This window comes from Pithys albifrons, chromosome 2 (genome assembly GCF_047495875.1).
Source record: "Pithys albifrons albifrons isolate INPA30051 chromosome 2, PitAlb_v1, whole genome shotgun sequence".
Classification (NCBI taxonomy): Eukaryota; Metazoa; Chordata; class Aves; order Passeriformes; family Thamnophilidae; genus Pithys; species Pithys albifrons.
In genome coordinates, this window is record NC_092459.1 from 4,490,635 (window position 1) to 4,513,023 (window position 22,389).

General features: G+C 41.9%; 1 protein-coding gene and 1 non-coding gene across 3 annotated transcripts in view; both read right to left on the reverse strand.

Annotated features, from left to right (window-relative positions):
- EVA1A (eva-1 homolog A, regulator of programmed cell death) overlaps positions 1 to 22,389 on the reverse strand; it is a 218,605-nt gene that overhangs the window by 66,175 nt on the left and 130,041 nt on the right. The gene's annotated exons all lie outside the window — the stretch shown is intronic.
- TRNAC-GCA (transfer RNA cysteine (anticodon GCA)) lies at positions 13,808 to 13,879 on the reverse strand. The gene has a single exon. It is a non-coding gene; the product is annotated as a tRNA-Cys (tRNA).

The following is a 22,389-nucleotide window of genomic DNA, read 5'->3' on the forward strand; positions in this document are numbered from 1 at the left end:
CATTATTCCTAATCTTTTAGGATTATTTTCCGAATATCCATTCTAACCTTCCAGTAAGGCAAATCCTCTGAATATATCTCTACACACTGGCTACAATAGCTATTGAACTGAGTGACATTTTTAAAGCATCCTTTAGACCTAACACCCCAAATATGTGTCCTTACAGACAGCCCAGACCTAGCTTGACTTTAGACTCTGCAAATCCCACCTGCTCTTGCAATAAACCCTTTGGTAGGACTTTCTAAGGGGTCCTTTTGTCTTCCTGATTTGGCACTCACACCACTGCAGAAGGGTAGATGAGATGTCCACACAACAGGTCACTGTAGACAGAGCAGCAGGTCAGATGAAAACTTTCACTTGGAAGAAGGTGTATCACTCCTTATCCTGCTCAAAGATATCTTGCCAGATACAGTAAACTCTAGAGACAGCTGGGACCAAGTCTAAGCTCAGATTCAACTCTTTCCTGAAAAGAAAATGTGAGCATAGTCATTCTGGTCACAAATTTGAAAGTGGTGAGAGATATTTTTTTTTCTAAAAATTGAGCTTTCTTGGACTAAAGACAGTCTCACTGAGACCTCTTTATTGCCCAGCTAGTTTTACAGGGATATAATATTCCTATTAAAATAAGAATTTTAAAGTATTCCTGTTTAATGGGGATATTTTAAAGCCAGTTGAGATCACTTGTTTGATCATTTCAATCATGTGGCCTGATCACCTGTGTAGCTGAAGCCACAGACTGGTATTGCAAAACAACAACGTAATGATTACAAACTATGGCATATCGTTCAAGGAAACATCCCACCCTGAAGCAGAGGCTTTCAGGGAAGGACAATCTAACCCAGATAAGTTATTTCAGTGGCTATCACCCCGTCAAGAAGAAAGGCTGCCTTTTTAATCTACATTTGTCTGGCCTCACTCTCTACTGTGAACCCTGGCCATAATTCATCAGTCACTCCAGGAAGCTGCAGATCAGGCATGGGCAGGGAAGGCTGGAGCCCATCAAGGTATAGCCCAACCTTAATTTACCCTCAGAAGAGAAGAAATATTTTAAGCCCAAGCGTAGCTGGTGTCCCTCCAATATTTTGGCTGAAAGCACTCAGACCATCCAGCTCTGAGTGGAAACTGGAGCCTGCTGCTCCCTCACCGGGTAAGCTCAACCTTACAAAACCACAGATAAGTCATTTTGTAACCTTGTCCTGAATAAATAAAAATAACTGAGCTTTTCTTAGTCTCTCACGGTAAGGCAGATTTATGGACAAACCACAAATCGTGCCTGTCCCTCTTTCAAGATCCATTTCCATTGCATTAAAGTCCTTTTTGAAGTGTGCCTACCAGAACTGGATGCAGTTTTACCTCACCTATGCTGTAAATTTTTAACACACTTGGACTCCTACCCAGTTGCTCCACCAGAAGCATCCCTCTCTTTGCTGTGCCTTTGGGAATGCAGTAGCGAACTAACAAGCTGAATTAGGGATTTATTATTATAGTATCATTTTTCTCTAAACTTCAACCTTAAATACAAAACAGTTTAAGATTTGGCATTTATACTGTGTTCAACATATGCTTTGACCCAAACAAGGGCTTTGACCTACCTAACCTTGGGTGTATTTTTTTCACTCTTGTGAATGACTTGAGCACAATCGTAAGGTATCAGTTCTCACTTCCTTAATGAGAGGTTATTTTCAATTAATCAAAGAAATATAAACAGAGTCCTGTATTGAGTTCAAATAAACTCAGAATAGTTATGCCCTTAAAACAGATGTCTGGGGCTGTGTCTCCTTTCAGATCAGAGCTCATGCACTGTCAGGAAGAGAACTTGCAGATCTATTTGCCCAACCAGCTCAAAAAAGCAACTATCAGCTCCAAACCCTGACATACTCCAGTGTGGCCCATTGAAGTCGGTGAACAGCCCATGATGCAGATTAGGGTAACCAGGCCAAAATCGGATTTGTGAGGTCTTCACAGATTAGAGAGAACAGCAGAAGGGAATTAGATTGCACCACAGTATTTCAAAGTAAAGCTAACACTATATCAAGCTCAGCATAACATACGTGTTTCCCCATGATAAGATAAAATAATAAAAACAGAAGAGGAAGAAACTTCTGGTGCACCTTGCAATAAACTGAACAGGGGCAGGGCTGGCCTTTGGCCCCAAGGCCATGGGGTACAGCCCAGCCACATGCACATTGGAGGCTAAATGCCCTTAACCCTCAAAAGAGAACAGCCCCATCCAGAGCAGTTTTTGGGAACAAGCTGTGGTCCATGCTCATGTTCAAGTCATGCCAGACTCATGCTGATGGACTGGGATAAACAGGGACATTTAACACCATAAAAGTTTTCCAGTGACAGGGCCCCAGTGCTATTTAATTAACTAAACCAATGAACTAAATATAGCTCATTTCAGAATGACAAGTTACCCAAAAGACCATAAGTTTTTTTTTCCATCCTGAAGCCTTGGATAAATGGAAACCTACCCCTGTGAGTCTGACTTTTCTACACAGCTTTCACATCCTTATTTCTTGCACTTCAGATACTGTTTTGTGTCTGTAAGCTGTCCAAGGCAAGAAGCACATCTGCCCCTGGAGCTCTGCCCTTGTCATTCAAAGCACAAGTGTGGTCCTTAAATCCATAGGGTGGATGTATCTCCACTCAGTGCAGCCACCTCAAAGTTAGATCTGAACTAAATGCCTGTGCTGTCACTCTGCAGCTAGTAAAGAGAGACTGGCACTTGTGGAGGATAATTTGGCCTATCCAAACATAGTTTAAGACAGGTGAGATGAATCACCTCTGGAGCTGCCCCTCCTGCTCCAGGGATTATGGAGAGAGCCTAAATAACTCTTTCAATCTCTACACCTAATTTTTCCCTGTCCAACATGGGGCCAAAAACAAGGCATGTGTTTCCCTGGCATAGCAAAATACAGATTATTTCATATCTATAAAATAAATATAATAGTATTGTTATACCTTTTGATGCTAGAAACAAATTATCTTTTGTAAGCTCTGAATGAGGTAAACTTTGATTGGGCCATTAGGTTTCAAGCAGTTACTGCTGGAGCCTGAGAATCTGTGTGGCACTAAAGTACATCTTCTCAACAGGGTATCCACTCTGGATTACGAAGTGTCAAGAGAGGAGTAAAGCCACCATGTCTCTTACTAACCCATTGTCCTAAGAGTAATTAAAGTGACTTTTCAATGTGACTTGATCTGAGATAGCTTCCTGTACTTAGTTTTGTTGAACATACACATGTATAACTAAATTATCTCTGTACTAGGTGCCATTTTCTCTCTCTAAATAGAAATACCTACTCAGTATAATCAGTCATCTTTTTTGAAAGTTTGTTCTGATAATCTAAGCTCATTCACAAATAGCACCTGCAACAACACTCAGAAAAGGTGTGGGCAGCACATTTGAGAGCAGTCACTTTGCAATTAGCTTCCTTGAAAAAAACATCACATTTCCATTTTTACCTTAACATGAGAGTAGTGGCAGGGAAAAGGCTCGTCTCAAAAGGACAGGTTTTGCCTGTTTATTTGTGAGGATGTGCAGTGTGCAACTGTTGAGATCCTAGAGTGAAATGACACACATGCATTTGGCTGCTATATAAAGGGAATTAATAAGGACCTTTTTTTACTTGTTTAACTTGCTTTCATTTCCTTTAATTTTCTTTTTTTTTTTTTTTTGTTTTTTTTTTAATCCAAATGGCATCATGCTCTGGGGGCTGTGGCTGAAGGAGCTGTACAACCCTGGACAGGGACAGAGGAGGGGAACCAATTTTTTTTTATCTGATTGGTAGATCTATAACTAAAATCACAACATGACCTGTGTGCCAAAATACTGGATTTATTAACTATACTTTCACCTTGGGGAAACTATTTCTATTTGAAAGAGTATCTTAAACTGCTTACACCAGCAGGATTAAAGTGTGGTGAATTCAAACAGAAGAAATAGTCTTACATAATTCTCATATTTAGTTCAATACCTTTCATTTCATGCTAGAATATCCGAATCCCACAAGAAAAACTCTGATGTATTCTCTTCTGGTTTTCCTGTTCCATAGAGAACACTGAAGTTTTCATATGTTATTATTACCTATTCTTTTATAAAACAAATATTCTTATACCTTTCCAGGCATGCCTGCTCCTTCCCATGCTATTTTTGGTATTTCTGAAGCCAACTACACAAGACTTCACAGGCAAATAACCTATTAAAATTAACAAAGATCTGCAACATTTACATCCTATGTATTTTAGAAAAGGAGAAAAGCTGGTTTTATCCTCTCCCCTCTCCCTGCTCCACCCTACCCCCAAACAAATAGGAATTGTCTCTCTCCAGAAAAATCTGACCTACAAATGGCTTTCTCATAACTCAGCAGACTAGTTTAGTCCTCAGATGGATTTAACATTAACCACATAGGCACATGTTGTCCATTCTGCCTGACCTAATGAATGTGCTATAAATAAAGTATCTCTAAAAGCAGGTTTCACCATACTTACCCAAGCTGTTGCTGCAAGGCCTTGTAACTCCCAAACCCACTTACATTAAAAACATTAATCACTTGATTATAATTCAAAGCATCAGCTCTCTACAGCTGAAACTCCCTAGCACTTGACTTTGGCTAGACCTCTAACCTCAACTTATCACTTTCAGGCGTACTCCACATTCTCTTCTCCAATCTGTCACTAATGTAGAAAAGACGTGGGAAGTCACTTTCAAAAGGTATTTTTAACCTAGGGGTGTCTCATTAAAAAGAGAGCTCAGTATAGAAACTCTAAAACAAAACCTTTCCCACTTCACTTAGTGTAGCAACCTGAAAATACCAGAGGTGTATTTTATTTTAAACAAAAGCAATGGAAAGAAAAAAGAAATTCTTTTGGAAAAGACACTGTGAGTGTAATTCCTACCTGCAACACAAATATTTTATATGATCATAGGATTATCTCTAGATCTTTGTATTGTCCATCTTGAATGAAGGAAGCTGAATCAAGCCACCTATTCTTCTGACTTGCTGCTCATTCATTAAAAGTGTACATGGATAGTTTGCATTGTTCTACTTATTTTAGTTGACAGTATGGGGATCATATTCCATCTTGGCTAAGAGTTTTAAGGACCATAGAAACAAAAGATTAATTTTAGGATATTATTTTTAAACCTTATACGATTAAATCTGAGAGTAGACAAAGATAAAACTCCCCAAAGGACAGCCACAGCTAATGAGAGCCTGAGAGGAAATGATCACACATTCTTAGTTCTTCTGATGAATGTCCTTCTAGCCTTATTAATCAGAACTTGGTGATGTTGATAAATCACTGAAGTATGATAATGGATGAAGGTGAGTTTCAATGTAAAATGGTCCTTGGTGAAGGATTACAATAAAGGAGGAAAAGGAGGCAGAGCCCAATACAGTTTTATAAACTGCATCCTCAGCTTGTGAGGACTTGTAGATAATAAATGTCATTCCTTTTCCACATTATCTAGGAGATTAAGAATGTTTCTGAATGTGTAACTTCTGGGAAGCCTCTGCAGCACCTTCTCCAGTTACCAGGAGGTTTATATTACATCAATTGCTTTAATTTTCCATAAATTATGATCTGATTTACAAAGGGGAACTTAAAAGTACCTTTCTTTTTTTAACCTCTTTTTGAGGAAGTAGGTTTCAGAGGCAAGAAAGGAGAGTCCATACAAAACACTCATGTTCTGGACCTTCCAAGGTTTGTCAGATTCTGCTTTGAGATTCCAGCAAGTTTTCTAGTATGACCTTATCCTACTTGAATAATCACAGAGGTGTCAGCAAGGTCTCCACACCTCCAGTCACTCTATGTACAGTTGTTGGTTTCTATATTCAGCAAAGCCAGCCAGCCATCAATCTCCATGTCTCACAGTTTACAGTTTGCAAGGAAAGCATTTCCCAGAGCACTTAAGAAGTAAATAAATGCATTTGAGATGCTACTACTGATGAATTGGTTCCATTCTCTGCCTTCTACTAGTGGTTTTTATGCTGCAGAATACAGTCCTGGCCATCTGAAGCAAACCAAAGTCATCTTTATATCCTGCAAATTTAAAATAGAAGGTTATTAAAATGAGGCAGCTTGCCAATAAGAGAAAATTTGCCTTAAGCAATGAAAGCCAGAAAGGGTACCAGACACCTAGGAGAAAAAGGATGAAGTGCACTGGGTGCCTTTGAGGATGCTCTCAGGTGAAATACAAATTTGGGTGCTTCCCACGTGGCTTTTAATTGGTTTGTGCCCCAACATGGAGACACCTCCAAGCTGATGCCCTACCAAGCTTCCTATGCTATGTCATGCTGCAGGACAGCACTTGGTAGAAAAATGCATCAGCTTAGTCCAGATGCAGTGAAATTATGCAAGGCACATGGCTTGTTGAAGTGGTGAAGCCTATCCAGAGGCACCTTAGCTCGGATGTACTGTGGGTATTGTCTTACTCCATGTGGAACCAACCCAAACACATCCATACTATACTGTAGTATAAACTGGGGATTGGGCAGTCAGCCTTTGAAGTGAACAGACATTCCCAAGGAAAATAAGGCAAATTTATCCCTGTAATGACTGCTTTGTACTCCATGAAATAGTGGGTTAGGCATTTCTGTTATTTCTGTTCTTGCCAACATTTATGCATGTAGCTGTTTAATGGAAAGTACTGAAAACACACATGAATGAACATTAAATTACACAATTTCCCTTCAGGCTTTCTAAGCCATCATGAGCATGAACAGGAGACAAGTACATGTTAACATAAATTCTAAGCTGAGATGTGTCATTTTACCCATATAGAAACTAAAAGAGTGGAAAGAGGGAAAATTAAGAATAAAAGACAAAGAGAAAAGAAAAGGAGGGGGGAACCACAGAAATCCCTATAAATAAACTCTAGCATCTGAGAAAAAGAAAGCAGACTACCTGGTGCTCAGCGTTGCAGTCTGAGGTCTGCTGTGTATGGATGCATAAGTCTGTGGCATAGAAATGAGTCAGAATTACTGTCCCAGGGAACACACTCCACTGGAGCAGCCTAACTCCTCTCAGGGGGACATGTTTGACTTACAGATCTGCCATATGATTCCTGCCAGATGTCTGGCTATAGACAGCTGATCACTAGCAGACCATCTTAAGATAGACTTCAGCTGAGACTCACCACTCCCATCCAGAGAGACCTTAATTCTTAAAATTCAAAGAATTGAGTGCTTGCAGTGAGCATAGAAATATCCTTAAATTACACTTTCATGCTACTTGAAATATGGAGGCAGCTTAAGAAAATAAAGGGGTATCCCGGCTCTTTCTTTGTTGCTCTTGAATGAAGTATGATATGGATTTCTAGCTTTGGATTTAGGCCTGGGAGCACATCTGGAAGTGTCTGCCCTTCTATGCATTAGATTTGTGCTATATTAAAGAAATTATTTTCACAAATATCATAAATGAAGAAAATTCCTGGCCTGAAACTAAATATTATTGTTTATTATGTTAGATTGAAACTAAGTCCTTCAAAGGTCTGACACCAAAGCCTTGAAGTGTTGGCCACAGAGCCTTGGACTGCCATAGCCATGTTGCTGTAAATCTGATTGAAAATCCACCATCCTGATCTAGACATCAAAATCTTCCCAAACCACATGGTTGATCTGTATTGGGTGCAAGAGCAAAAAAATTATAGGCATCAACCAGGAGTCACCTCACTGCAATATTCAACCAGAATCCCTTAGCTGCAGGAGGGGAGGAATTGCCACAAAAAAAGGGAGTCGTCTTTGGCAACACAGAACAAGGCAAAAGAACAAACACAGTCTCTCTCAGCAAGCTCACCTGGCACAGGAGGCCTGGATAAAACACTACTGGTTTCCAGTGCCAGTGATGTGATGAGTGGGAAGAAACCTCCTCCTTCCTGGCATGGTATTTGTCAAGTTGAATTGCTAGAAAAACCTTTAAAACCAGAGATGGAGCTACCTCTGGTCACAGGAACAGCCCTGTCTCCAGCACTGCTGCTAGGAAGCATTACATAAATGAGTTCATGCCAGGTCACAATCAGAAGACAGTCAGAGGCAGAAACACTCCAGCAGGCATTATTTTTCCACTGCACAGCGAAAAGGAGGCAAATTTTTAAAAACAGTAAAATAGCACTGTGGTTGCAGACACGATTTATGAATTGTAGGATGGCTTTTCAGTCAGTTTGCACTGATGACACCAACACCATCTTTGCTGCACTAAGTTGATAGTGACATAAATTTTCAATGAACAGTCATTTAAATTAAGGCACATAACTCACTAGGAGATTTTCTGTGGAAATCTCCATGTTCTTGATGCCAAAGATCTGTTCCCAAATCCAAATCCATTCAGCTACTTATTCATGACTCTGTCCCATTTGCTAGAGAAGAAAACAGGAGATCAAGGATCCTGCTCTTAAAAATTAAAATAGTAATAATACACAGAGGAACAACAAAAGCTTTCACTCTTCTTGTATAGCACTGCTGAGACTTTCTCATTTCTAACAGAGATCACAAATGAGAGAGAAACAGAGTCCCCTGGAAGTGCAGACTCTGTGATTCAGAGAGCTCAACAAGGAGTGTTTGCTCTGTGGGGAACCCACAGGGCAGGAGCAAGGTTTCCCAAATCAGGCTGCATCACAAGCCCAGAACTGAAAGTGCCCATAAACCTGGAATTGCAAGGGTAAACTGTACTGTGGCACCAAAAAGGGCTTTGCAAATAGAAAACTTTGGTAACTGCTGCTCTTAGATGCTTTTAATCATGCCTTTCAATATCTCAGAGTCACATTTCTACCCTTAGGAAGGTGATGAATTTGAGCAATAGACTGGCCATATAAACAAGGTATCAGAAAACAAAACAAAAAAAAACCAAAACAAACAAACAAAACCAAAACAAAACAAAAAAAGCAGGACAAATAAAACCTATCTGGCTTTCCTGAAGCCCATACATTTTGCCCCAACTTGCTAGCAGATGGCAAACCATTCTCCATAACTCCAGAGTGCTTCAAAACTGGTCCTTGCAAAGAATCGTGGTCATGATCTGTGAGAAATACCATTAACCTTTCTATTTATAACCTTGCTCTTCTTGGGGTTTAGCCATCAACCATTGGCCCATCTGTATACCCAGAACTCAGCTTTGCCTGGACTCAGAGCTAAGATTCCTGAATCAAATATGCCTTCTCCCTGACTTGTGCACAGCAACATTTCAAGCTGAAATTCCCAGTGCTTCAGAGAAAGAGTCTTTCTTTCCAACATGCAGTAGTAGAGCTGACAATGAAAGCCGACACTGAGATCCCATACGCAGCTATTTTTGACTAATGTCTGTCAGGTTGGCCTGGATAGATGGATACAACTATGGGACAGGTATGGGCATGGAGATATCTGATACAAGAAACTCATCCAGCTGAGAACATCACAGCACATCAAATCTCTCCTCCTCTGTCTGTTCCAGCTTCCTGAAGAAATCTGAAATTCTGTGCCCTCGTTTTTGTTGTCTGCACTCAGGACATCTCCAACATGTAGTCAAGGTCCAGAAGAAGAGAATGGGTAGCAACTATGATCCTCTGCATCAATGGAAATAGGAAAAGGGGTCTCATCAAAATTGTGGAATATATTTCTTTATGAACTGCAGACTTTAAATGTCACTCCCTTTCACTAAAGATGTGTGGTTCAACTCTTTAGCATCTCCTGTGTGAAATAGAAGTGCAGCTACTGCTGCATAGAAACAATGAAAAATATTTCTATAAATATATTACCAGCCGAAGGAGGGACAAAAACAATCTCCATCCTTTATCAGAAAGCATAATGATGAAGAGTAAGGAAAAGACAGAGGTACATAATGCCTTCTTTGCCTCAGTCTTTAGTATCAAGACCAGTAGTTCCCAGGGTACCCAGCCCCTTGAGCTGGAATACAGGGACAGAATGAAACTTCCATAATCCAAGGGGAAATGGTCAGTGACCTGCTACACCACTGACACACATAAGCCTATGGGGATCCACCTGAGGAAACTGTTGGAAAAGCTCACCAAGCCACCATCCATTATGTATCAGTGGGCTTGGCTAACCAAGGAGGTCCCAGAAGATAGAGATTGGCAAATATGATGTCCATCTACAGAAGGGACAGAAGGAGGATCCAGGGAACTACAGGCCTGTCAGTCTGACTTCAGTGCATCTTAGATGCAATCACACAGCACCTACAGGACAACTAGGCAACCAGGCCCAGCTGGCATGGGTTTAGGAAAGGCAGGTGCTGCCTGGATAGTCTGGTCTCCTATGACCCATGTAGTGGGCGAGGAAAGGGCTATGGATGCACTTTATCTGAACTTTAGTAAAGCCTTTGACATGTCACAACAACCTTCTTCGGCACTACAGGCTTGAGGCAGTGTCTGGAAAGCTGCCTGTCAAAAAGGATCTGGGTGTGTTGGTCAATAGTGGCTAAACATGAGCCAGCACGTGCCCAGGTGGCCAAGAAGGCCACTGGCATCCTGGCCTGTGTCAGAAAGACTGTGGCCAGCAGGACCTGAGGGACATGGTTTAGTGGTGGACTTGTTAGTGCTGGGTTTATGGTTACACTCTGAAAGGTCTTTTCCAAGCTAAATGATGCTATGATTCTAAAATATGTAGGAGGATACACATTTCATGAAAGTCAAACCACCTTAAAATCCAATGAAAATAAAGTGCTACACTTCAAACACTCCTCTCCAGAGGGGAGGTTGTAAAAACAATGGTTGAAAGATGTATGATCGTTTTGCCTAATGCACTACCGGAAAATGTTCCAATGTTTGTCTGGTGACTGCAGGAAAAGAAACGGAAGATCAAACAGTTTAGTTCAGTCCAGGTCAGGTGATCTTCCCAAAGATTCCTCCTGTCTCTTTTCTCAAGAAGCACATACCCAAGAGATTCTGTATGCAAACTGATGCACAGAAGGGAGTATGATACAATAATAAAAACCAGCAGACAAATTTGGAATAGTATTAAAATTTAAAAGCCTTTAGTGAAATCCAGTAGCTGCTTGTATGTATGTTCCCAGCACACTCCAACAGAATGCTTTTCTGAAAATTTGGGAAGACTTTAGAAGGAGGTAAATGAGTGGATGCTCTCCATACATCACATACATTAAAAAGGGGTAAATAGGCCCATCATCTTGGGCTTGTCTGCTGCACTTCAGTCCCAGGAAAAACATAGAACATCTGTGACAGGGCTCAACAAATAAATAATTATTATATATCAACAATGTGTAATGGAAAATGAATCTTATTAATTAATCCAGTCTCACGTTTTGATGAGCCTACAAGCAAGGTTGAAAAAAGTAACAGGGTTGATGTAATGAGCTTCTGAAAAGCACCAGAGTTGAAATATTGAATAATAAACTTGGCTGGTTTAAAATAAACATAATGCAGTGTAGATGGAGACCAGCTGATAACTTTCCAAACTAAATAGTAAATGGCAAATGTTCACTCAGCAAGTAAACTTTCAGTCCCAAATAGATGCTGACTTACCAGTTGCTATTTGATAATTTTATCACTGACATGGAAGAAAACGTCAAATTATTATTTAGTAAGTTTGTGAAATTTTGGGAACTGGTATGGAATAAAGAGGACAATAAAGCAACACAATCCTGAGAGGAATTCAGTAAACTGCACATAACTCAACATTGTGAATTTCAGGACAGCCACACAAAAAGTCCTGAATGTAAGATTAAACAGTGGAGATCTTGCTTCTCAAACATGAGAAAAGAAGCCAGAAGCGAACTGGAAAAAGTCTTGATAGAATATAATTGATTTAATATAGACATTTTCAGCAGAGTAATGCATGTGCTAGAGCTGAAATATCAAGTAGAAGAAGCAAAGAAATTATGTAACATCCTAACCTGGCATTGGTGCAACTGCTGCTGATATTCAGAGACTATTTCAGAGGCAACAGGTTCTAAGGAACTAAAAAGAATGGAGAGAAAAGACACAAGAATAAATGAAGAATTAGGAAACTTAATTCTGAAGAAAGACATGAGAATATTTTCCTCTTTAATTTTACAAAGAAAAGACTGAGACATTTCTTAATCGCTGACTACAAATATTTAAAGAGAGAATTAGAATTTGCTAACGAGGTTTCCTCAACTTTGAACAATCTAGCAATGGCCAATTGCTAGAAGTTAAATCTAGACATTCAAAACAGAAATAAATCCAGTTTCTTTGACAATTTTGCAAGAGTTGTAGGATACTTACAGTCACTGGGAATCTTCAAACCACTTTTTTAAATTTTTCATTCCAGTTCAAACAGCAACTAATTTATGGAGGTGTCCTAGTTCAGCAGGAGGGACCAGTTGACACTGTGTGTGGGTGATCAAAGCTGTGTATTCTACCCCCTCTATTCATTCCCCAAGGACAATGGGCCATTAGCAGCAGCTGCCCAGGGAGTCATTATCACCTTCACACCCAGCCTGAGGTGGGGGGGGGGGGGGGAGGGTGGGGCGTGGTTGCAAATGGGGCCATCAACAGTTCAATACCCCCTGGCTCACAGAGTTAATCACCCATTGTGTGAGTCCCTGCCCAGGGGGAGGGACTGGGTGCTCCCTGAGGGTACATAAGTAGAGGGTAAGAAGACCTGGGGAACTTCTCATTGGATCCAGAGCAGCAGCAGGACCTCGACAGGAGGAGATCCCCGCTCTTGCCCAGACCACAGCCCTCGCCTGCACCAACAGGTTTTTCATTTCCTTTTGCTCTGGACTTGGGGGAGCCACAGGGGTCTCAGCACAAGGGCAAACAAACCCCCTTGGGTCTGTGCCCCAGGACACTGGGTTATACTGCTGGGTTTTTGTGAGTTCAAAGCAATTTCCCTTTTGTGCCAGTGTATGTATTGTAATATTATTATTAAATTTTAGCTCTGACTTATAATCTCTCTCTCGTGGTGAGTTCATTTCCCCTGCTGGTTCACCTTTAAACTAGCACAGGAGGTATTATGGCCTTTTGGTCTCTGCAACCTAAGTGACAGGGCTTCAAATGATTCTGTGGGAGGCTATTTTACAACCTAATAAATGTCATCTTTGGGAAAAGTTTCATGGGTTTCTACATTTGTCTTTAATACACTACTAATAGACCACACTGAGTAACTGATTCCCTTGTTTTCTGTTCTTATCGAAGCACAATTTAAATAATGATCTTTCAGCAGATAATAACACCTTTTCTAATACTTGTAAAGAATAATCAGAGAACCAATCAAGCAATTAATTCTTAGTTCTTAATCACTCCTCCTACTCAAAACCCAAACCAATGCTCACTTAAGCACACGAATATGTGAGGAATGTTTCCTTCAGCCAAGCACTGGAGAAGCAGAAGAAAATTTGGCATTTATCACCCTCAAACTGCCATATTTTGTAGTGTCTATACCCAAAGCAGAAGACTCCACAGAGAAAGCTGAGATTCATGCAGGAGCTGAAATAAAGGTGCACCTATGGTTAACATTCACTCCTTCTCTCCATCCTCACTTGCTTTTTGTCTGTGTTTTGTTCCTTTAGTCCCTCATGCTTTAATTTGCCTCCTAATGTCAGTGCTGCTATTCAGTGTCTAAGTACTGCATGTATTTCCTTAAAACCACAAATCATAGAATGGTTTAGGTTGGAGGGGACCTTAAAGATCATCTCCTTCCTGTCTCCCTGCCATGAGCAAGGACACCTTCCACTAGACCAGGTTACTCAGAGCCCCATTCAGCCTGGCCTCGAACACTTTCCTAGATGGGGCATCCAAAACTTCTCTGGACAACCCATTCCAGTACCTCATCACCCTCACAATAAAGAATTTTTTTCTAATATCTAACCTAAAAAGCAACTCCTGAGGGGGCACCTGGAGTTGAACCAGGGACCTCTTGATCTGCAGTCAAATGCTCTACCACTGAGCTATACCCCCAGCTTGTGGAACCTTACACTGTAAATTAAACCCATTAAGACATTCATTCCTGCCCCAGGGAGTTCGCAACATGGAATATAAACCAGTCTTGTCAGACTGGTTGCTTGTGAGCTGAGTCAAGCACAGACCTTCTCACTGGTTTTCTTCCTGAGCCTTGCAGCAGACACACATGGTGGTGTAGGAAATTCTGGGGAAGCAAAGCAGCAGATTAATAAATTCTACTAAGCCTTACAGCTCGTGCTGGACAGTGCCAACCAGTGCACTGTGAAATGACAGCAAAATTGCTCTGCATTTCCTGTAACTCTCTCCCCGCACCTCTTTTCAGGTATGAAAGGTGGTTATCTGTCCAGCTCCTTTTGTCCAGATGTGCACAATAAGGCAAGATCCATTGCCCCATCCCCTTTCCCAGCCAGCACTGTGCCTTTCTCCCCTCAACAGGACAGCTGAACACCCACAAAGCCAAGAGGTAGAGATGACCCAATGACTCCACAGACTGAATCTCCATCTCAAAGCAATGGTGATTATTCTCCAAAGGACAGTCCTGAAGTTCAGCTTTCACTGAGTAAATCCCAGGCCTCTGGCAACAGGTTGGAGAACAGTAAATTTAGTGTTGCTTCACCACTCCTCTGTCTGAAATATTTAGTAGCATCAAGATACTTGCTAGAATCACAGTGTGTGTTTGAATACCAGGAGAATGAAACAACCTATTTACAAGGTCAGCCAAGAGGCTCTGGTCTGGAGAATTCAGTGTGGATGAAGTTGGACAAACATTAGACAAATAAGTGGGAGAGGCTGAATCCTAGTGGAAAGTGAGAGAACTTATATTTGTTCTAAATGGTGAACCTCATGGGCTGAGGTTTCCAAGTGAAGCATCTACAGACAGGTGCATTCCCTGAAACTCCAGATAAGGCCCCCAGGCTGAACTTCTTGACACCATTTTCTGTGATTTTGATCCATCCAAAGTTTGCAGGGTCAAAAGATGTCAGTATTAGTGGTTTGGAAAGCATGGTCTCTCTCAAGATGAGCACCATCCCAGCACTGAGCTTACATCATAGCCAACCCTCCTTCCAACTCATTAATAAGGATCTTAAAAACAGTTTAACATTGTTCCCTACTGCTCCCCTGAGGTATCTCCCACCAAGTGTTGGCATTTATTCATCACTATGTGTTTTTAGTGCCTCCAGCCTGTTTTCAGTCTGGTTTATAATCTTCATCTCCAGTCGATCTAAATTAATTTTTCAGCTCAGTCTTTATGAAATAATATATTAATTGCCTCAGAACATGAACAGACATCTTATTTGCACAGATTAAATGACCACATTCTTTTCATCTACTTGGTCTGCAGTTGTATCAAACTAAGTGATTATGTCTGGATTTATTTCTTACAAATCTATGCATGTGTCATTCGTGTTCCTTCTCAATGGTTAGGTTAATGTGTAGAGGGGCTGCATACTTCCTACATGTCACTAAAGGAATCAAATGAATAACTACAGTGTGCTTTGACTCACACAGAAAACTCCATAAACTCTTCTTCACTAGGGATGAGGTTTGCTTAACTGCTCACAGATTTACTTTGTTTAGTCTTTTCTCCATTATTCCATTACAACAAAATTCATCCCTTCCTTTTTCCATCATTTACATGCTGTTTTGGCAACCATCTTAAGGGTTAGTTAATATACATGTGGCTCCGTGTGAGGACATGGCACAGCAAATTCTTCTTTTCATATTTAGACTCTTTTACTAGACATGGAAGCCAAATTTATTGCATAGTTACTAGCTCTTTTAATGACTCTTTTAATGACATATTTTCCTCTGGTTCTTGTTTGATTCTTCCATATTTTAGAGATTACTATGTGAGCCAATTCCTTGACTAATTGCAAGAAAACCGGCAGGCAGATCTGGTTTCCCAAGTTTCATTTCTAAGATGTTCCTCTTTCCCATATCCCTGAAACTCATCTCACAGAGGTTGTATTCTGCCCCACTCCCAGTGTATTCAGTTAATGTTAGTGTCAGGAGATAGCACAGAGCTTCAGTAAATCCAGCAGTACTGACTTCAAGTCCTCATTCTGTGGGGCTTCCTAATGCTGTCAGACAGTTTGAGGTCTAAAATGGGATGAAAGGAGACAAGGCGAGGTAAATATGTCACTTCCACTCACAGCGCTTTATGGATGTTTCCCAACTCGGTGAAAGTCAGCTAACCCACAGGAAGTGCAGTAAGGTATATTGGCATGTGAAAAAGTTAGTGCCTACTGACACTCTGTGCAGAGATCAGGACTCTTTTTCCACCACATATATGGAGTTACCCAGTAATAAGAATGAGATTCTGGATCTGTTTCATGTCTGAATCATCAACTTTTTGTGATTTAAGGAGGAGATCGAGGTCATGAAGAAAGAATTCTTCATATTCTTTTTTGTTATTCCACTACAAATAAATGTGAATTTCCATCAGCAGACATGAAATAGCTGTTTCAACAGAGTTCCTAAAGTTTAGAGACACACACGTCCCAAAAAACAACCAAACATCTGAGCAGGAAAATTACATAAACTGGAGAAAATTAAGTGTCCTCTACACAGCCCTACCCTTTCAAAGCAAACAGACTTCTCCAAAGAGCGATGAAGAGAGCAGCTTGTTCCAGCTGCCCTGTGACTCAAACTGGCATAAGTGTTGCAACTGGCTTTGGGGCAGCAAAGTGAGGGGAAAAAAAGGCCAAACACTTCCTTGGTTCAGAAGATGGGAAAATTTCAAGTAACTGAATACCACGTTACTGAACATCTCTGGCTCCGTACTATAACCCACCAGTTCTCATGTCTACGCTACACATAGGCAAGTGAAGCACAAGCTCAGAGATGAAGATATCCAAGTAGCAGCCTACATCAAATACAGCAGTCACGAGTGTATCTGTAACACCTCTATCTGAAAATCTCATCACTTGCTTGGGCTCTGAAAAGAGAACTGAACACAGCTGGAGATAAGTTGAAGATCTCCAAAACAGCCAGTCCTTTAGGGAGCTTCAGGCTTGGGCTATGGATCCTAAGAGAGGATGTCAGAGAGACCCAGTTGTGGAGTCCAGCAGCAATTGTTTGATGAGATGAGAAAAGCAAGACAAAGAAGATCAAAATGGACTAAATAAGTCTCTTGATATCAGCATCTGTGACTCTTTTGCTATCAGCATGGTGACACTGAATTACTTTCTCCTGTTGTCTTGCCTAAGACCTATTGAAATGAGCAACAGCACTTCTCAGACAATTTGTTATAATAAGTTCAAGTCTCTGAGTGACATTAATGATCAGTGACTGAGGGTGGAGTGCAATGAGTTGAATGGCATGATGAATTCTGATTACAGCACCCAGCTCTCTGGAGAACTTCTATCTGAGCACTTCCGTGGACTCTCAATACACCTGATCACATCCCACTCTTTACCTTGTTTACCTTCATCACTCCTCTGCAAAGTATCCTCATATTTCATTTTTTTAAATGCAGAGCTGAAGCAGACAGAAAATAATAGACATAAATTGACTGGTCTAAGCTCTGCCCAGGTCTGCCCAGGTCTCCAGCACTGGTGCAGGCAGAGACCTCACTTGAACTTTTGGAGCTGCAGACAAATCATATGGGTAGTTGGTCCTTAAGGATCTGATCAGAGCTCTGCTGCTCCCTCCCCTTGTGACAAGCTCTATGTGACCAGACATTGCAAAACCTGTCATGAGGTGGCAGAACAGTTAAGGGCATAAGTACCAGTTTCAGACCTTGTGAAGGTGCTTCAGGTTTGATGTATGTGCTCTAGGAGCTGCCAAATTTAAAGAGACTCAGGAAGATTTTTGCAGAAGCATTCACAGAGACAGCCTGTCTCCACATGTCTATCAATAATGCTCCAGTGTCAACACTTCCAGGCTGGATCTTAAGGTGCCCTCACCTGCTATAGGGTTGCTAATGGCAATTATCTGGTTCATAAATGGGGAAAGTCAGGTACACAACAATAAACCAATTCTTCTGCAGTACCTCACAGATCACAGTTGGAATATTAAAAAAAAATTAAATTCTGGCTCAAGTATCCTATATTATCTACAAAGTGATTGAACCACTCCTCCCTAAGTTTTTCCTTTCATTCCATTTCCATCGGTCCCACTGTCCTCCCACTGCCAAGCAGCTCTCTCACTGCTATTGCCCCTTCCCTTCCTGTGGCCTTTTCACTGTTCTTATCCCAGCAATGATCCCTTTCTCACAGTGCTGCTGCTGTGCTTTAGGCCTTTCCCAAAATGTCGTTGCATCAGGCCATCTCCCTGGGACCAGAGCTGCCTCTCTGGATGGGAACATGCAGCTGGTGGCTGGAAAGTAGCCAGCAGACTCCTGTTCCCCCAGCTATGCTGCTGGAGGTTGCTGAGTGATGGTGTCAGCAGTAAGAGGCCTTGGCTGCCTGTTCAATACCTGGAAGCAGCCCTTAGTCACTGGAAAAGGGATCTGAAGGAGGAAGGTTGTTCCCCCTGGCCTCAACCAAATGATATTTCATCCAGCATGAAGAAGATGTTGACAGAAGGGTCTGTGTGTCACCACAGCTGAGAGATTCCTGGCTGGTAGGGTTGTGCCTCCACCAGACACCTCCACTCCAGCAAGAGCACACGCAACTCCGTGAGGCTGGATGTAGAGTATTGCAGCCTGCTTCTAAAAAGGGCTGTCAGGAAGAGCAGAGAGAGGGCACAGGCAGGACAGCCAGGCTCTCTGTGTTAAGTGTAATGAATTAGGGTGAGAATTAGGTTCAGTCATGGCATTACTGGTCTGATTTGAGCACATGGAAAGCTGAAAGTGTAGTTTTCATGTTAACTTATTTTTGAACTCAGGAGGAAGGGCTGGACTTGCTAGTTGTGAGCACATCACTAGTCTGCTCCTTGTGTCTATTAATCCATGACAACCTCCTCCATTGCGTCTCTCCCAGGCTATACTTCATTAGCTTAACCCAACTACAGGCAATGTACTCTCAGAACACATAACGGCCAAATAATGGGACCAGTGTGGCATGAAGCTGCAGGGAAATGGGTTTGAGCAGAACACAGGTACTCTCCAGGCCTGCCTTCCCAAGCACTGTGTCTCCAAGTGATGAAATGCAATGCTATCAAATATCATGACAGAAAGCATGAATATATAAAACATGAGGATGCCTCTTAAAAATAAATGTTGCTCCATGATCTTTTTCCCAGGAGAAGGAAGTTTCCAGAGTGCGTGTGGTATCGCATACTGCATGGTCTGTTCCTTATAAGCTCTCAACATATGCTACGAATCTGCCTCTACAGTACAAGTATTCTAAATCAGATGCTTATGCCTTCTTCTGATCTTTTGCAGTCACACATACATACACTGGCTTTTGCCACAGGCTATCCATCATTTCTCCCTTTCCAGCATCTGAAACGCATGACCCGCAATTTGGGTTTATGTGTCTTTTACTGCAGTTTCCATATAATCACATAGGAAACTTTAATTCTCACCTTATGAGCCCAAGGCTGCAGTTCTAATCCTTGTCTTTCACAAGTGTCATGACTGTATCTCTGATCACCAACAGTCTGTATTTCTCCCATCTGAAGGAAAAATCAAATTGCACAGCAAGCAATGCCTTACTCTTCATGATCACTTGTTTAATTGCATCATTTTCCAACTCCTACCTCAAAGTAACACCTAAAGCCAATTAGGCATTACCACACCCTGCCTCCAAGCTCTCCTCATTTCATCTGTGAACTAAGCACAGGGATGCTGCATGAAGTGGGCATTTTCCATCACCGTAGGAAAGACAGCGCTGCAAAGGCCTGACCTGTAATGACCCACAGCACACCACAAGCTTGTGTTGCACTGGACCAGGACTGGGGATGATTCTCTGTCTCAAAAAGACCAACCTCTAATGCAGGTCAGCATACAGTGATGAAGGAGGTGCAGATTTCCTGCAGGCATCAAGCGGAAGCTGCCTCATCCACTCATCCATCACATCTCAAGACAATGACTTGCCCCTCTCATTTCTCCCTCTCATCCCTTACTACTCATTCACCAGGAATTCAGCATCCCCTTCCCCATTCATAGAATCATAAAATCATAGAATTGATTGGGTTGGAAAAGACCTCCAAGATCATCGAGTCCAACCCTTGGTCCAACTCCAGTCCATTTACCAGATCATGGCACTCAGCGCCACGGCCAATCTGCGTTTAAAAATCTCTAGGGATGGTGAATCCACCACCTCTCTGGGCAGCCCATTCCAATGCCTGATTACTCTCTCTGTAAAGAGTTTTTTTCTGATATCCAACTTAAATTTCCCCTGGCAGAGCTTAAGCCCATCGTGCCCCCTTGTCCTATTGCTGAGTGCCTGGGAGAAGAGACCAGCCCCCACCTGGCTATAACTTCCCTTCAGGTAGACTGCAAGTGGGAGACACAGCTGGTTGGCATCATCCATGTTCCAACTGCCTCTGTCTAAAGCCATAAAAAGGAAAAGAGGGTGTGCCACCCAAGCCCCTGGCTTATACCAACCAGCTGTGCAAACCCTCCTGCCTCAAGGACTGACATAATTTGGCACATCACTCACCAGAGCAGTGCTGTCTGTAAACACATGTTTAATACCTCACCAAGTGATCCTGATTCCAGCAGGGCTCACCCACCACCCTCTGACATCATGTTACATGTGCCTCATCCTCTGCAATGGCACATTTCTGTTTACAGTCAGGGAATGTGTCTCCTCCAGGTGGGCATATCCCAGCCAAAGAGAGACTTCTAGCACAGATGTGTCCTTTTTGGTTGGGTGAAAGAAGATGGAAGACTTTTTTAGCTGTCTGGAAAGGGATTAACTGCAAAAAGGTGACCAGTTTGGTAAAATACCTGCCCTGTGCATGGAGCGGATAGCACAGAGGCATCAGAGAAGCCCTGTAAACAACCAGCTAAGCTTTAGCCACAAACCCTGTCATCTGCTTCAAATATAGGCTCTATCACCTTCCAAATGGGGCTGGAAAACATCAGGTCTGCTCTGCCTGCAGGGCTTTGTGAATCTGTATGTTCTGAACTCCTGCCAGGAGTAACTTTGGTGCTGGAGGGATCAGTTCTGGGTCCTGTGCAGCGTATCCGTAAGGCAGTGACTTATCCATGGAGGAGGGAAGCTGGGGAAATTCCCTCCCTCTCTAAATTATTTCTTGGCTCTTTACATTAGCTATCAGCCCTTGGGAATATATTTTCCTCTCTCCCTACTTTTCTGTGGTCTGCATTATCATTTGCTAAATATTAGCGTGTGCTATTTATCATGAGGTCTGCAACCCTTATCCGCTCCAGGGAGAGTCACAACAATAAATTTTCTGATATTCTATGGGCTTTGTAGCACTAAGAGGCACACAGCTGAAATTATTATCTGGGAGCCTTCAACCCTTAATCTCACAGTGAAACACTTGTCACTAAAGGCAGGGAGGATGCACACGAATGCAGGTTGTTTATACTTACAGTGGGTTCAGACTTAGGCTCCAAGTCTGCTTACTAATAATGATGATTACTTTGGCTCCTCTGGTTTTATAACAAGTTTGAAAGGCTCAGGGAAACCACATTATCTGCAACTCCCTTTCAACAGCTTGTTTGATTCATAAGAGCTGCTGGGTGAGCAAAGGAAACTGTGTTTGTGGACTAGGGGGCAGTTACAATAATATCATGATGACCAAAATGACCACCACGGTCTGCAATTATTGTTGTTCCTCTATGTTTATTGCAGAGTGGAATTATCTGAGACCTGACTCAAGACCTGTTGACACCAAAAAGATTTTGCAGCAGGTCCTAGGACTCGCTTGGACAAGACATCATCTCTTACTGACCTGCTCTGCCCACTGTGTTAAGCGAGTTTGGACCTTCTTCCTGCAATAACTGTTATCAATGAAGGGATTCAAACCCTGACTAGAAAGTTTACTCCAATACCTCCATATTTCTGAGTCCCAAAGCCCTTTTCAGAGTAATTCTTGGTTAATTACTAGAAATGCTCCAGCTTCTCCTGGCAACAGGATCTGATCCCAAGCATTTTCAAAGCAAATCAGAGCTCAGACTCAACTGGGAACATTTAAAAAGAGTTGGAAGGGTAATTAAAGAAATAAATGAAATGCTACTACAATGTACATGTCCAAAGGAAACACTGGTCTAAGAAGTCAGTATTTTTCAGTTGTCAAATTAGCCCGACTTAGTTTCCAGTGCCAATCTAATTAATGGTGGATGTTGTCCAACAACTTTTTCCTTCCAAATAGGCTGAGAAATCCTGGACACAATCATTAGTATCAGAGAGGAGACAACTCCCTACCCTGAATGCACCACACAGAAGTAAATGGAGCAGCTTTTGCTCTCTGAGAAGGGAAGCCCAGGAAAAGGAGGAGACTTGAGCAGCTGAGTGGCCATGTCCTGTGTGTGACAGAAACAACTGGCATGACCTGATTTTGTTTGCCAACCTTATAGCTACAAAACCAAGAGAAAGAACTGGATGAAAGTATTTGAGAACAGCCAAAGACCGAAAAATAGGGCAGGT